This window comes from Dermacentor albipictus, chromosome 4 (assembly GCF_038994185.2).
Source record: "Dermacentor albipictus isolate Rhodes 1998 colony chromosome 4, USDA_Dalb.pri_finalv2, whole genome shotgun sequence".
Classification (NCBI taxonomy): Eukaryota; Metazoa; Arthropoda; class Arachnida; order Ixodida; family Ixodidae; genus Dermacentor; species Dermacentor albipictus.
In genome coordinates, this window is record NC_091824.1 from 172,503,949 (window position 1) to 172,518,015 (window position 14,067).

Here is a 14,067-nt window from a genome sequence, read left to right on the forward strand (position 1 = left end):
GCTCGAAGGAGTTTGACCAAGTGACCCCACCCGCGCCTGACCAGACGGAGCACTCCGTCGCGGCACACTCCCTGTCCGATCCTGGTGTGCGACGCCGGTTCGTTTAGTACAGTCAGGCCGAGCCCGTCTATCAGACCGGCTAGCCTCTTCCCTTTCGGCGAGTCGGCTCCGTATCTCCATCATCCCCAGCAGAACATAAGTCAAATGTATCACTCGGTGGAGCATTTTGTCTTATCTTGCTGTTGTGAATAAGCTGTTGATATTTTCCCTTCCTGAACTGTAACTAACGCGGATGAGAACATAGGACTTTTTTCAGAAGGCCTCTTACTTGTGTGCGTTTTGCCGTCATTGTCACAGAAAATTGTCTACGAGTATAGAACGTAATATCAACGTCAATTGAGCACCATAGCGCTGCTAATTTAGAAAGGAAATCTTTCAGACAACTTCGAGAGCGGTACTTTATAATTACTTTTCCGAGCGAAAAAGAAAAGAGAAACTGCACATTGGACAAGCATCAACTGCCAAATGAAATTGCGACCTCCTCTGCATGAGCACTAGCTACTTGCACCTACCTGCTGTTAAATGTTTTATGTTTTGAGGCTTTGACAGGGTGCTTGACGACTTGACCTTCTCGGGAGATTTGTTGACAGAGCAGATTATATTTGACACTGCTTTACATAGGCGCCGACTACGGGGGGTCTCCGGGGCCCGAGCCCCCTCCAGAGTTTTGCGGAGAGGGCAGAGCTCTTCCCGCCAACCCCCCCCCCCCCCTTTTACACACACGTACCTAAAGTGTCATTACCAGAGTTTTGTCACCCATATGATTTGAAGTTTCTTTTGATTTGCCTCCACATTTACACTTAAAATTTTATTGTGGCTAATAGCTTACTGCATCATTGTCGGCGCGGACTTGCACGGCTTTTAATTCATACTTTCGTTTTATTTCTGCAAATACTGACAATAGGAGGACACGCAAATTAGTAGCACTAGCGGCGGCTGTCTTATCCGCAATTTCTCTATTCAACATTGTTTTAAGTTTTCACTGTAAACACCATGCATATAAGCACCATGCATCACAATATATTTAAATATACACAGATGGCAAAGTTGATTATTTTTTTAAGGAGGAGGTAGCCAACTAAAAATTATTTGTAAAGGTGTGGATAGCCAATGCCTAGCGAATGAACATGTTGTTGTATGTTCTCCTCGCTTCAAGTTGCTTTGCGCAATTTTTTGAGCCTCAAAAAAAGAGCACCCGCCAGACTTCAGTGACCCTTCTGGCACAATCTTTTATCAACGGCATGAAATGCACGTAAATTATGCGTGTCTGAGTATTGCTTCTCCTTCCAGTAAGCAACGATAACTACTCATGAAAAAGAAAAGAAAAGAAACCTCTGCTAATAACTGACAACATTTATTAGGTATTGAATCATCGTCACTTGCAAGCAGAGGTCATATATATAAGCAGGGTGTCCCAGTTCACAATCATGCAGTCAGGTTTAAAAAAAAGAGCATTTGCGTTACTCGAAGGTAACTTATTGCATATTTTTTTCCGCTGCAGCGGGGTAGCTGCCGGAAATTTTTTCAATACCGAGATTTAATTAGGTAATTGTAACTAATTATCTGAATCGAGACCCACTATCCTAATTTTCAAATGTCAATGGGGCATTTGTTGGCACATCCAAGGGACGTATGACTGCGGTATTTTCAGCGACGTACTAAACGCGAACTAATTTTTTCCGACTGCTAAATAAACCCCACCAAATATTAAAAACACCACGCGACTGCGCTCCCACCCGCACCATAAGCAGCGCCTTCGAACAAGCTTCCTCTGAGTCAGGCACAACGAAATAAAGGAAATAAAGAAAACTTTCATGATCGAGCTTGTGCCTTATCTGCCGCGTTCCGGCTGAAGTAATGCATTGCGTTTGGTGTTAGTTGGCAACAAGCTATGATAGCTGTTGTCTTAGCGTAGGTAAAGCTCACGGATGGTTTTTTTATCTTTTTTGCCACAAAACCTATCACTACAAATGTCCATTGACAAAGTCATTGCAAAGGTTTAATGGTGCGTTTTGTTTGGTCCCAGTCACCATGTCTTTCTGTAATAAGGAGAAGGGAAACATGATCCTTGCCTTGGGAGCTGCAAATGGCAACAAGAGGAAGGCCACAAATATATAAAAGTCATGGAAGTGTGGCGGTAGACAAAACGCATCGACTATCATCAGAAATTAAGGAAACCTGAGACAAACCGGCCGCTTCAAGAAACCGCGGTGGAGGACCCCATCTTTGAGTCCCTGCCTACGCACGGATTTTCTAGCATTTATGGCCTCAAACCCTCATGCTAGCGTGCGAGACGTAAGCGCCCAATTTACAAGTAATCAATTTGGATGATTCTAAATGGCGGCATTTTGCTCTTATCATTTTAACCAACACAAACGCATGGAAGATAGGGACCTGTAAAATCGTCTAGATTTCTTGAACTGGGTACTCACAAAGCCGATGAGTCACCTGTCTTTTTGAGCAACATCGTGTGTACAACAGATGAAGTCAATTTTTGCAGAAACGGGCATGTAAATTTGCATAATGCACACTATCGGAGGGACTCCAATCCACGCTGGGTAAAGCGCACTCGGCACCAGTACCAGTGGTCGTTCAATGTTAAGTTGGGAATACACGCAGTTGCTATAATCGGTCCCACCTCACACACTGACGGGACAGCGTTAGGTGGACGAAATCCTTGAAGGAGTGGTGGATGAGTTTCTCAGTGAAGTCCCGCTGTCACCTCTTCCATTTCTGGAATATTAGCAAGGTGGAGCACCAGCACACAGAAGTAGCCGACAACGAAACTGGCTGGATGCGACTTTTCATGCGCAATAGATTGGAAGCCACGGGCCTGTAATCACCTGCCCTCTCTCCATTCAATTGCTTTCTTTGGGGTTACGTGAAAGATCGTGTTTAGATGGTCGAGACGGATGTTAGATTAATTCAATGTAAAGGTAACGTATGTCTGCCGTAGAGTTCCAGTGTCGGTCATCAAGAAAACCACAGAAGGTGCGATAAAGCGCACTCAGTAATGCGTAGCTGTAGAAGGAGACCTATTCGAACACGTACCCTAGGCAGCAGCTGGCGCTCAACAGCGCGTACGAATTCATAGATAATTAGGCCACACTGAAATATGACGGTCTTGAATGCATAAGCCATTCGATCCTTACCCAAAGGAAAAACTGGCAGCTCGAGGAAACTTGCGTGCATTCGCAGGCTTCTTTCACGCTCGGAAAAACACTTTTATGTAGCACGTTTCAAGCAACAGAAAGCTGTATCGGGAGTTTTTCATGCTGCTCTGCAAGTTTCTCACTGACAATTTTCATCTTAATATAATATTTGAGAAGTTGATTGAATGATTCAGTGTAATTATCGAATTAAGTGTAAAGAAAAAAATAATCTGTTTATCTCCAAGCGACGGCAAACATTACCTTGTTTCTGTCCAGCTACGTGGCATTTGCATATTTTTAATGTTTGGCTCAAGTTACGTGAGACACCCTGTATATACGGGGTTCGGAAAGCTGGCCGCGCCCCAGGCTTGCCCGAAAACTTTCCGCCTATGCTACTTTAGGAAAGGAAGCCGAACAATATGGATTGGTTTATAAATTCTAATTCCCTGCAACCACCAGCGGACGAGGAAAACACAAAGATGCAATGAACACTGGTATTTTAAAGCTACCGTGATGAAATTGGTGTTCAACAGGCAGAGAAGTAAGAGCAGGCCGAATGATTTCTGGAAAAGGGTGACAGCACGCGCCTGTCGCGGCAAAGAGGAAAGTTAAGCCGCATAAATTTGCCTAGATGAGCAAGGCGATACCAGGCAGCGCCGCGATACACTTGAGCAGTCTCTGAATACATCTACCCTATTTATTCTACGGTAAAAAGTAATTTCATCTACTATCTTCCGTCTTAATGATAAGGCACGAGTGTTGTTCCATTCATCAATCGAAAAGTCGACAAACCATTTGAGTAAATGCTCTTTGTGCTCGCACAGGTATTCTAGTTCTTGACTTACTTGACTTTGTGTGCCGGCCATTGAGTCAGTTCTGCCAGGTAGTCAGTCAGGCAGTGTCTTTACAGGTATGATTATCCGATGAGCAGCGACTCTCAAGGGCAAATATTTCGCAGGCGGCTTCATAAATCGTGAAACCTGCATGCCGTGTACATAGTGCCGGCATTTTTCTTTTTATCATTTTGTACGGGATTATTGAATTTATTGAGGCCGTTTCTTGTGAAACCGGGCCGCATAGGAAATTATCTTCACTTGCCAGGCGGCGGGCTCTGTATCGCGAATAGCTTTCAAAACGGCGGACGCTAAAATGCATCGAAAAAGGCAACTGGAGTCTTAGCTCGGGGAGTGCGCAGTCTGTAGGTGCAAGCCGAATCAAGTGGCACTCAAGAATTTGCATGTATGGCCAGATGGAGCCGGGCCGCCGTAGCGAGAACACCGGCTGGGTCCCCGGCGGGAACGGAACGCTCGCGGTGCCCCCCTGCTCTCAAACGGTCATCACGCGGCGGCTCGTGAAGCAGCTTCGTTAGAAGCGCGTCTGTGAGCTCGGCGGAAACGTTGCTTCGCGCAGTCATCAGAAACTGTCCGCTACTTCGGGAAATGAAGAAGTAGGTGGTTCTTTCCTTTATGCAATATAAGCGCCAGTCATTGCATATTCAGCTGCTGTGAACGTCTTATTCGGTGCAGGTTATAACTCGTAGGACGTCTTCAAAACACGAAATCGTGAAACTCGCGCCATGGAAGCACACGTGCGTACCTCGATGTTACACGGCCAGTTTTACAAGCACGAAGCGCCCAGCTCGGACTAAGCAGTGGTAGGGTCGATTTAATTTTACGGGAATCGCCATGACTTAAATGTATTTGTTTTTGTTCGTTCTTTAACTGAAACTGAAATTATGAGCTACGAAATGGACTAAACGTGTCCACTCTTCCATAAAGAATTAGAACGATCCTCATAAAACATACACCGTAGCGTGAAAAGTCGAACCAGCTCTCCTTTGTCCGCCTGTCACTGCCATCAACCTTTATAAGATAAAAACGGGCTGAGCATTCCCCGGCAGAAGAGATTCCCTGGGCTGCACAGAATTCAATTTTTTTTTGCAATTTACAATTGCTTGCATTCACACTGTGGTTAAATGTTGTGATAAATATGGAATACAAAGGACGGTGCCACAGTCAATGGCTGCATTGGGACCTTCTGTCAAGGCTATATCATGTGAGGAATCACTATATAACATATTGGAGGTTGGAATGCGCAACAGTTTGACGATACACACAGAAGAGACACACACCACAGAGCGCTCTGTGGTGTGTGTCTCTTCTGTGTGTATCGTCAAACTGTTGCGCATTCCAACCTCCAATATGCTATACCAACACGCCCAGTCGTCAACCTTCGCAAGTTTCACTATATAACAGTAACATAAAGCAAAATCATGTATTAACATACTGATGTAGAAAAAAAAATATCGGAGAGAACAAGTTGAGCGAAAATATACGAAAGCCAGAGCCAGACATCATACACAGCAGAATGACTTGTAGTAGAAAGGAAAGGCCTTTGGCATGGTGGGCGTGAGGCCAGCGATTACTTAGTAAAGTGTAGCTCTGGCCTACGCTATGAGTACAGTATACATGTATACTGCGTACGCCGCTGTGGAAGGACCAAATACTCGTTGTCAGGGACAATTTTGGGGTCGTATGCGATCTGTTTAATCAAGCTCTCTTTGACAGAGTGGATCACCCCAAATATAAGGCGCACTACGTTGTACGAACTGAACCCTTCGCTACAGCTCCTACCTCCACCAGGGCTTCACCGACGTGAGGCATCGCTTCTACACCGGCTGTGGTTGGGAGTGGCTTTCACGAAGGCCTACACTACTTTGACTAGAATGACCGACAGCACTGCACGCAACGTCTGCGGCCTGGAAGAGAAAATCGAACATATATTGCGCCATTGTCATCAATTTCACTCGGAAAGATAAACATTATCTATCGCATTCCAACGACTGGACGATCGGCCGTTGTCTGTGCAGGTGCTACTTAGAGACCATCCCCATCGCTCGTCTGCCCACAAAGCTAAGAAGGCACTTTTCTTTTTCTCGAGGGCGACTGGCCTGTGTGAACGCCTTTGACTCGCTCAGGCCCACCATGTTAGTGTACGAGCTAACCGCGGTTTTGCTCCCCCTCCCCTCCCTCACTCTATCTTTTGATTCCCTCTTTCCCATCCCCCAGAGTAGGGTAGCCAACCAGGCGTTTTTCTGGTTAACATCCCTACCTTGCCTCTTGATTTGCTCCTCCTGCTGACTTTCGGTTACAGAATAACGTGGGACTGCTTCCTACAATGTGTTCTTTTAAAGATCCGTTCAGAATTCCTTGATCTGTGCAGTTAGGACCTCATAACTGCTATTCATAGTAACTGAGTTAAGGAAATGAAGCAGTGACTGATGTCTGCAATTTCTTTCTTTCATCCAGAAATTCGGCCCGAATAAAAACAGAAATAAAAAGTAACAATCTACAGCCGCGTTTCCACTCATATTTCAGCTGTTGTATATGTATCAAAGTAGATGAAATCATAACGATACGCTTATAATTTTCGACGATGCACAAGTTTACTAAAAGAATTCTTATAATGTCACGTACCCTTCTGCAATATTTGGATGATACCCTTCTGCGAATACATTTGTAATTCATGCCACTAAAGTACTGAAACCTCATGCCACTAAGTACTGTAAGCTCATATTTCAAGTTTACTTTAACAGACGCAGTGCACAGCACTGCGTCTGTTAAAGTAAACTTGAAATATGAGCTTACAGCTTACATGAAGTAGTTCATGCGTAGTTCATGCGCTTCCTTTGGAGATTCACTTTCTTTTCTGTGATAAAAATAGTGCGCACACCTGCTTACTCTAGTCGTGCAATGGTAACGCGTCCTTGTTCTAAATAACTGCACCATTCTAGACTGCCTGGGACTTTATCACGTGTTTGAAATTTCAAGCATCCATATTACAAGTTACAGTAAACGGTGCCTCCATGTAACATTATTACGAAACATTATGAAAACGTTATACATTATTATTATGAAAACAATATAAAACATTATGAAAACGTTGGAGGATAATGTTACAGTGCGTGGGAACTCTATTGTACAAGCATGCACTTGCGCATTCAAATACATGTCAAAATCAGAAACGCTCGCTCGGGAAAACCGCTGGAATAACTCCAATGAAATGTGTTTTTGAGAGAAAGCTAATTTATCACGACTCTGGAAAGCGTAATTTTGATTTAAAACGACATAGTTTTGACTAAAATTGCTGAACCTCAGCGAGCTTAACACATAAATTGAAGCACGAAATTTACGAATTCGTAACTCTGCACCAAAGCCCGATATCGCAGTGCTGTGCACTGCGTCTGTTAAAGTAAACTTGAAATATGAGCTTACAGCTTACATGAAGTTGTACCAGTGTTTATGGGGAGTGCGCAGAAGTCCTAGTCGCGAATTAGTGGAATAACTCGGCGCTACTTATAACATTTTGTCCGCTTGAGATGTCTGAATAGGTACAGTTTACAAAATTGAGATATCATTACTGTTACTGAGTTCCAAAGGTGACAACTCGGTACTTCTTTCTATTTTATTTTCTTGTGATCTGCAGCAATTTCTTATTGTAAAAAAAATTTGTTGCAGAAAAATTGACTCTCGAAATAAAAAATGTGCTTGCAAAGCACTGGCTCTTAATTTTTTTTAATGCAACAAACTTTTTTCAAATTCGATTAAGTGAATTTCATCATTACCGTATATTCAGTTACGAGCATTTCTGCTAGGGCTTTCGCTTAAGGCCGTACTGTAGCGTTGTGAAATTCTAACATAGGAACTAGTTTGAGACAAAACTCCTTTCTACTTCTTCCTTATCTTATGTGTGTTACGTATATCGGTACCTGTGATGCAGGATCGTTTCTGATTACAAGACTAAAAAGAAAAAAGAAAAAAAAGGATAACACTGCTTTACGACTCAGCCGGAAACGGGCCATTATTACTCGGAATTACTGCTTTTATTGACTGCCGTCCACTATAGCAGTTTACTGGGTTGCGATATCGATAGATGGCCAAAAATACGGCTGCAGGAAATAGCCCCCCTTAAAAATAAATGCGAAACGACGAATCAACACCAGCCATTACAAACAAAATTTCCCTCAAGCGATTGGGAAGCGAAACCCCCATTACCGTGGTGTTCCTTCGCAGCGGTCCGACTGATGACGCTTCTGCAGTGGCTTCTCCGAAAGGAGTCCGGCAATATAGCAAGCAGCACGAGCAAGGTGGCAAGCTAGGCCCGAAGATGTCGTCTCCCGTCGCCACCACCAACAGACATGTTATACAACGAGAGTGCATCCGGTGCGCAACGCTTGAACTGGGCTTCCTGCGCACCGACTGTTCATTTTTTTTTCTATTTGCCATCTTTCTCTTTTTTACTTTTGTTTTGCTCCCGGCTTTCTATAAGTTTCGTTAAAGAATAAGCCTGTTTGATTTCCTGTCCGCGTTGCACGTTAACAATCTTTTTTCTTCTACCCCCCTCCCTGCTGATATGGCGTAAAATGTGCGGGGACTGTAGGGTAGCAAACAGGACTCAGTCTGCTTAACCTGCTTGCCTTTCCTTCGTGCCTTGTTTCTCTTCCTTTTTCTCTGTGCGTGGGCACACGACGATGGGAGCAAACAACGCTCGGAAAACACGAGCGACACAAATAGAAAGAAAGAAAGAAAGAAAGAAAGAAAGAAAGAAAGAAAGAAAGAAAGAAAGAAAGAAAGAAAGAAAGAAAGAAAGAAAGAAAGAAAGAAAGAAAGAAAGACTGTCGGCTAAACGGTCTAGCGAAAGCCGAAAGCAGCACTTTCGGCGAACTTTTGTGAGCTTGGAAATATTGGGAAGACGAGAATAAAAAAGCGAAAAAAAATTAAGCTTGTCGGTAACGGATCGAAGAACCCATTAGTGGGACATGTGCGTGTGTGTGCTTAGCTTTACAGGCAGTAATTTGGCGCTTCTTAAAATGCCAGGTATTGGTTTAGCCAGAAGCGAGTGGTCAAAACAGCACTTGAAAACAGCTCAGAATGGCGAAGAGGATACGGAGAAAGCTTCGGGTAGTGTGTAAACGCACATTTAAAGGATGAGATTCCGCTAAACAGACGGCATGAAAGAACCTGAGGCGCTCACAAAGCTGAACTAAGACAGCTCATGTGGTTTTCCAACAAATTGCGTGCTACCATGCATGATCTGAGCGTACGTTGTATAATATTTTATACTCTTTAATGTGAAAAACTTGTAAATATGTCTATAACTCGCACCCTTACACCCCCCTTTTTGGTGCAAGGGTGTGAGTTATAAAAAGATTTAGGGTGTGAGATATAGACACCCTTTATTCACTTTAAAGGGTGTAAATTAGTTTACAGTGTATAGTTACCTATGTTCTATGTGTGGCCCCAGATTGACCTCTAACGTGCGTGTTTTGATGTGCGCGTGGGTATAGATTGATCGGAGAGGGAAAGGCACATTCAGAGTGCTTGATGAAAAGCTTGGCGCACTTAAGCTCGCACGCTCTTATCTTCACGCCGCGACGGTGGGCTTTCAGTCGGTAACAATATTTTAAACATTCGTTTATGGACAATGGTGCGAGCCCTGTCAGCCACGCAAACTATACACTGGAAATTGATCGTACTGGACGACCTTCCTCGAACATTACCACCGTATGAAGTGATCCTTATGAACGTTGGCGCCTTGGTTCGCCGTTTGTATCATCATCATCACAATCATCATCATCAGCCTGTTTTATGTCCACTGCACGACGAAGGCCTCTCCTTACGATCTCCAATTTCCCCTGTCCCGCGCCAAGCAATTCCAACTAGAGCCCGCGAATTTCCTAACTTCATCGTTCCAACTTGTCTTCGGCCGTCCTAGACTGCATTTCCCTTATCTTGGTACCCATTCTGTCTCTCTAATGGTCGACCGGTTATCCAATCCACGCATTACATATCGTGGCCAGCTCCATTTTGTCTCTTAAGATCAATTAAAATACCGACTATCTTTGTTCGCTCTGTGATCCACAGCGCTCTCTTCCTGTTTCTCAACGTTACGCCTAACATTTTTTTTTGTTCCATTGCTCTTTGCGCGTTCATTAACTTGTCCTCAAGCTGCTTTGTCAGTTTCCAAGTCTCTGCCCCATATATCAGCGCTGGTAAAATGCGCTGATTGTACACCTTCCTTCTCAATGCTAATGGTAAACTTCCAGTCAGGAGCCGACAATGTCTGCCGTATGCGATCCAACCTATTTTTATTCTTCTATGAATTTCCTTCTCATGACCAGGGTTCCCTGTGATTAATTAACCTACGTAAAGGTACTCCTTCACACATTCTATAGGCTGACTGGAGATCTTGAACTATAATTCCCTTGCCCGGTTTATTATCATTATCTTTGTCTTCTGCATATTAATGTTCAACCCTGCTCTCACATTCTCTCTGTTAAGGTCCTCAATCATTTTCGTAATTCGTCTCCATTGTTGCTACATAGAACAATGTCATCAGCAAACCGATGATTGCTGACATATTCGCCGTCGATCCTTACTCCTAAGCCTTCTCAGTTTAATAGCTTGAATACTCCTTCCAAGACCCGCCGTGGTTGCTGAGTGGCTATGGTGTTGGGCTGCTGAGCACGAGGTCGCGGGATCGAATCCCGGCCACAGCGGCTGCATATCGATGCGGGCGAAATGCGAAAACACCCATGTACTTAGATTTAGATGCACGTTAAAGAACCCCAGGTGGTCGAAATTTCCGGAGTCCTTCACTACGGCGTGCCTCATAATCAGAAAGTGGTTCTGGCACGTAAAACCCCATAATTTTGTTTTTCTTCCAAGCACGCAGTAAATAGTATTGGAGAGATTGTGTCTCCCTATCTGACCCTTTTCTTTATAAGTATCTTCCTGCTTTTCATGTGTAGAATTAAGGTAGCTGTGGAACCTCTGTAGAAATTTTCCAAGGTATTCACGCAAGCGGTTTGTACTCCTTGATTACGTAATGCCTCTATGACTGCTGGTATCTCTACTGAATCAAATGCCAGTTCGTAATCTATGAAAGCCATGTAGAGAGGCTTATTGTACTCTGTGGATTTCTCGATAATCTGATTAGTGACATGGATGTGATCCATAGTAGAGTATCCCTTCCTGAAGCCAGCCTGTTCCCTTGGTTGTATAAAGTGGCGTGTTGCCCATATTCTATTGGAGATTATTTTGGTGAATATTTTATTTAATACTAGGAGTAAGCTAACGGGCCTATAATTTTTGAATTCTTTAACGTCTCTCTTTTTATGGATAAGTATAATGCTTGCATTCTTCCAGTTTTCTGGGACCTTTGCAGTCGATAGACACTTCGTATAAAGCGCCGTAAGTTTTCCAAGCATTATGCTTGAGGTGAATCCTAACCCTCACTAACCTACAATCACTGTGCTTTACCCTACCTATCACTTCTACATCCTGCACTATGATGGGATCAGCAGAAAGTATGAAGTCATTTTCATTTCTTGTTTCACCATTAGGGCTTTTGCAGGTCCGCTTTCTGTTGCTACGCTTCTTGAAAAAGGTGTTCCTTATTCGAAGATTATTCCTTTCTGCGAATTCTACCAGCATCTTTACTCTAGCGTTTCTAGAATCAACGCCGTAGTTGCCAATAGCTTGTTCGCCAGCCTGCTTTTGCCTGACTTTTGCATTGAAGTCGCCCATTATTACAGTATACTAAGTTTGCACTTTTCTCATCGCTAATTCGACGCATTCATAAAATTGATCTACTTCATCATCATTGTGACTGGATGTTGGAGCGTAGGTTTGTACTACCTTTAATCTATACCTCTTATTAAGTTTGATTACGACTACAGCGGCTAAGGGAGAGTTGTTTAGGTAATATGTAAAAGGACTTTTATATGTACAAGAAACACGCATCACTTTACACTCGTTAATATTTAATTCCATTAGCCAAGTATTGCACCAGTTAAATGTAGAACTTAGATCTGACTGAAGAATGTATTAGCATCGTTATCAGTAACTATTTCACCAAAAATTACACATCCCTCAGCGAAAAGATGAATATTAGAAGAAACTAGAGAAGGAAGTTCGTTAATGTAAATGAGAAAACAAGGGGGCCTAATACGGAGGCGTGTGCGGCTCCAGGTTGAACAGGACATTGCTTAGAGGGGTTTTCATTGGCTACAACAAATTGGGAACGATATGAAATGAAATCTTTGGTCCATAAAAGAGGACTATGATCAATATTAGGCTGACAATATTAAGTTTATGAAATAGAAGTATGTGGGAGGTCTAGTTATAAGGATTAGATCAAGAATTTAGCCAAGGCAGGCGTCATTCTAGTAGCTTGAGTGGTTAACTGCGATAAAGAAAACGTTGAGCATAGTTCTAAGATATCGTCAGCTTTAGAGGAAAATGGTGAGATAACAGCTGGTTCAGTGTACCAAATTATGTTAGGAAAGTTAAAGTCGCCGAATAAGGATATGCGGGATAAAGAAAACGTTGGACAATATCATTAATGCTGTCATGAAGTTCCGGGAGAAAGGTATTAGTGTATGTGGGAGAACGGTAACAAACGCCAATCACTATCTTTAAATGCCGTAAAGCTGTTTATCTTCTGCATCGTGCATAACGATTTGCTTTGCCTGCCGGGCAAGATGTTGTGACCCCGACCACATGACCTATGCGACTGAAGATTACCATGCCTTCGGGATAGGCTGAGTTTTCCTGACACAATCTCAGGGATCTGCCCAGTTAACTATCAAACTTTAGTAGGGATCGGCTGGCGCTAATAACAGAATATGACCGAGAAGACGTGGTCAGCTCCTTCGAAGAAGGCATAGGAAGCTCCGCTTTAATAAAATGGTTAAGCGCTTGAAGGCGCACATGTTTGTTGTTTCATTCCGTAAGTATCCGCAGAGAACAGAGTCGCTGACAGGCTCTTCGGTGAGAGTAGCACAGACATTAAGCCGATTCGTTATGTGACTTCTGTCCTGAGTGTGAGGTAATTTCGCAGGACCGCAGTAGCAGCAGCCGCGTCAGCGGTCATATTGACACGTATACTGTGTTTTGTCGACACGTAGTTTTGTCGTTCACAGTATTGCTACTGTGTTATTCAACGTCACCACCACATGAAAATATTGTCGGAGAATTGGCGAAGGAAGTTTTACGTTTAAAAGAATGCGAAATTCACCAATATATACGTGTCATTTGCGTTGCGAATCCAAGCCACGTTCTTTCACAAGCGTGGTTAAGCTCGTCAGGCTGCAATAGACGCTTAAATGCATCAGATAGCAATTAGGGAGTTTTAGAAGTAGTGTATCCAAGCGCCTTTGCGTATCCAGAGCCTTATGCCCTGCTTGCAGTTTTAAAAATCACTTTCAGTTCTATTGTCCACATTCTCGCGTTCTTCTATATGTCCGGTGATTCGCGCCCCTTAACTTTCGGTGCGCATAACCTAAAGCTCTGTACGGAGGCGAGAAAGCCATCGTAGCGTTAGAGTGATCGAAGGTATCATCCCACTAAGGGAGGGGGGGGGGGCATTGTGGACTCGGAAAAATACACGAAATATTGTTTAGCGAGTATATGGGTTTCATGTATATATATAGGCATCGGGCTAAGAAAGCAATCATAAAGACGTGACAAATTAAGATGATGCTCTAACAAAGCTGCAACAGTGCAGCACAAGAGAATAACTTGTTGGTCTGTTATTCTCTGAAGCTACAAATACCTTTAGCAGAAGGTTAATGGCCGCGGTTCCAGCTTTTTACAATTGGGATCACTCAAGGAAATCCTGTTCCGAACTATGACAATCATCACATCCACCACAATCAGCAGCAGTTTATTTCATGTCGACTGCAGAGCAAACACCTCTTCTAGAAATATCGAATGACCGCTTTCTTCCGTCAGCCAACTATATAACCGCAGGCAACAGATATTTTCGGAATTAAATTATGTATGTATATATA

At 43.4% G+C, this 14,067-nt stretch overlaps 2 protein-coding genes across 1 annotated transcript in view; one reads left to right on the top strand and one right to left on the bottom strand.

The window, feature by feature from the left end:
• Positions 1 to 14,067, bottom strand: part of bru3 (bruno 3) — a 1,518,741-nt gene that overhangs the window by 943,517 nt on the left and 561,157 nt on the right.
• The window catches only part of LOC139059413 (uncharacterized), a 93,345-nt gene that overhangs the window by 78,711 nt on the left and 567 nt on the right, over positions 1 to 14,067 (top strand). The gene's annotated exons all lie outside the window — the stretch shown is intronic.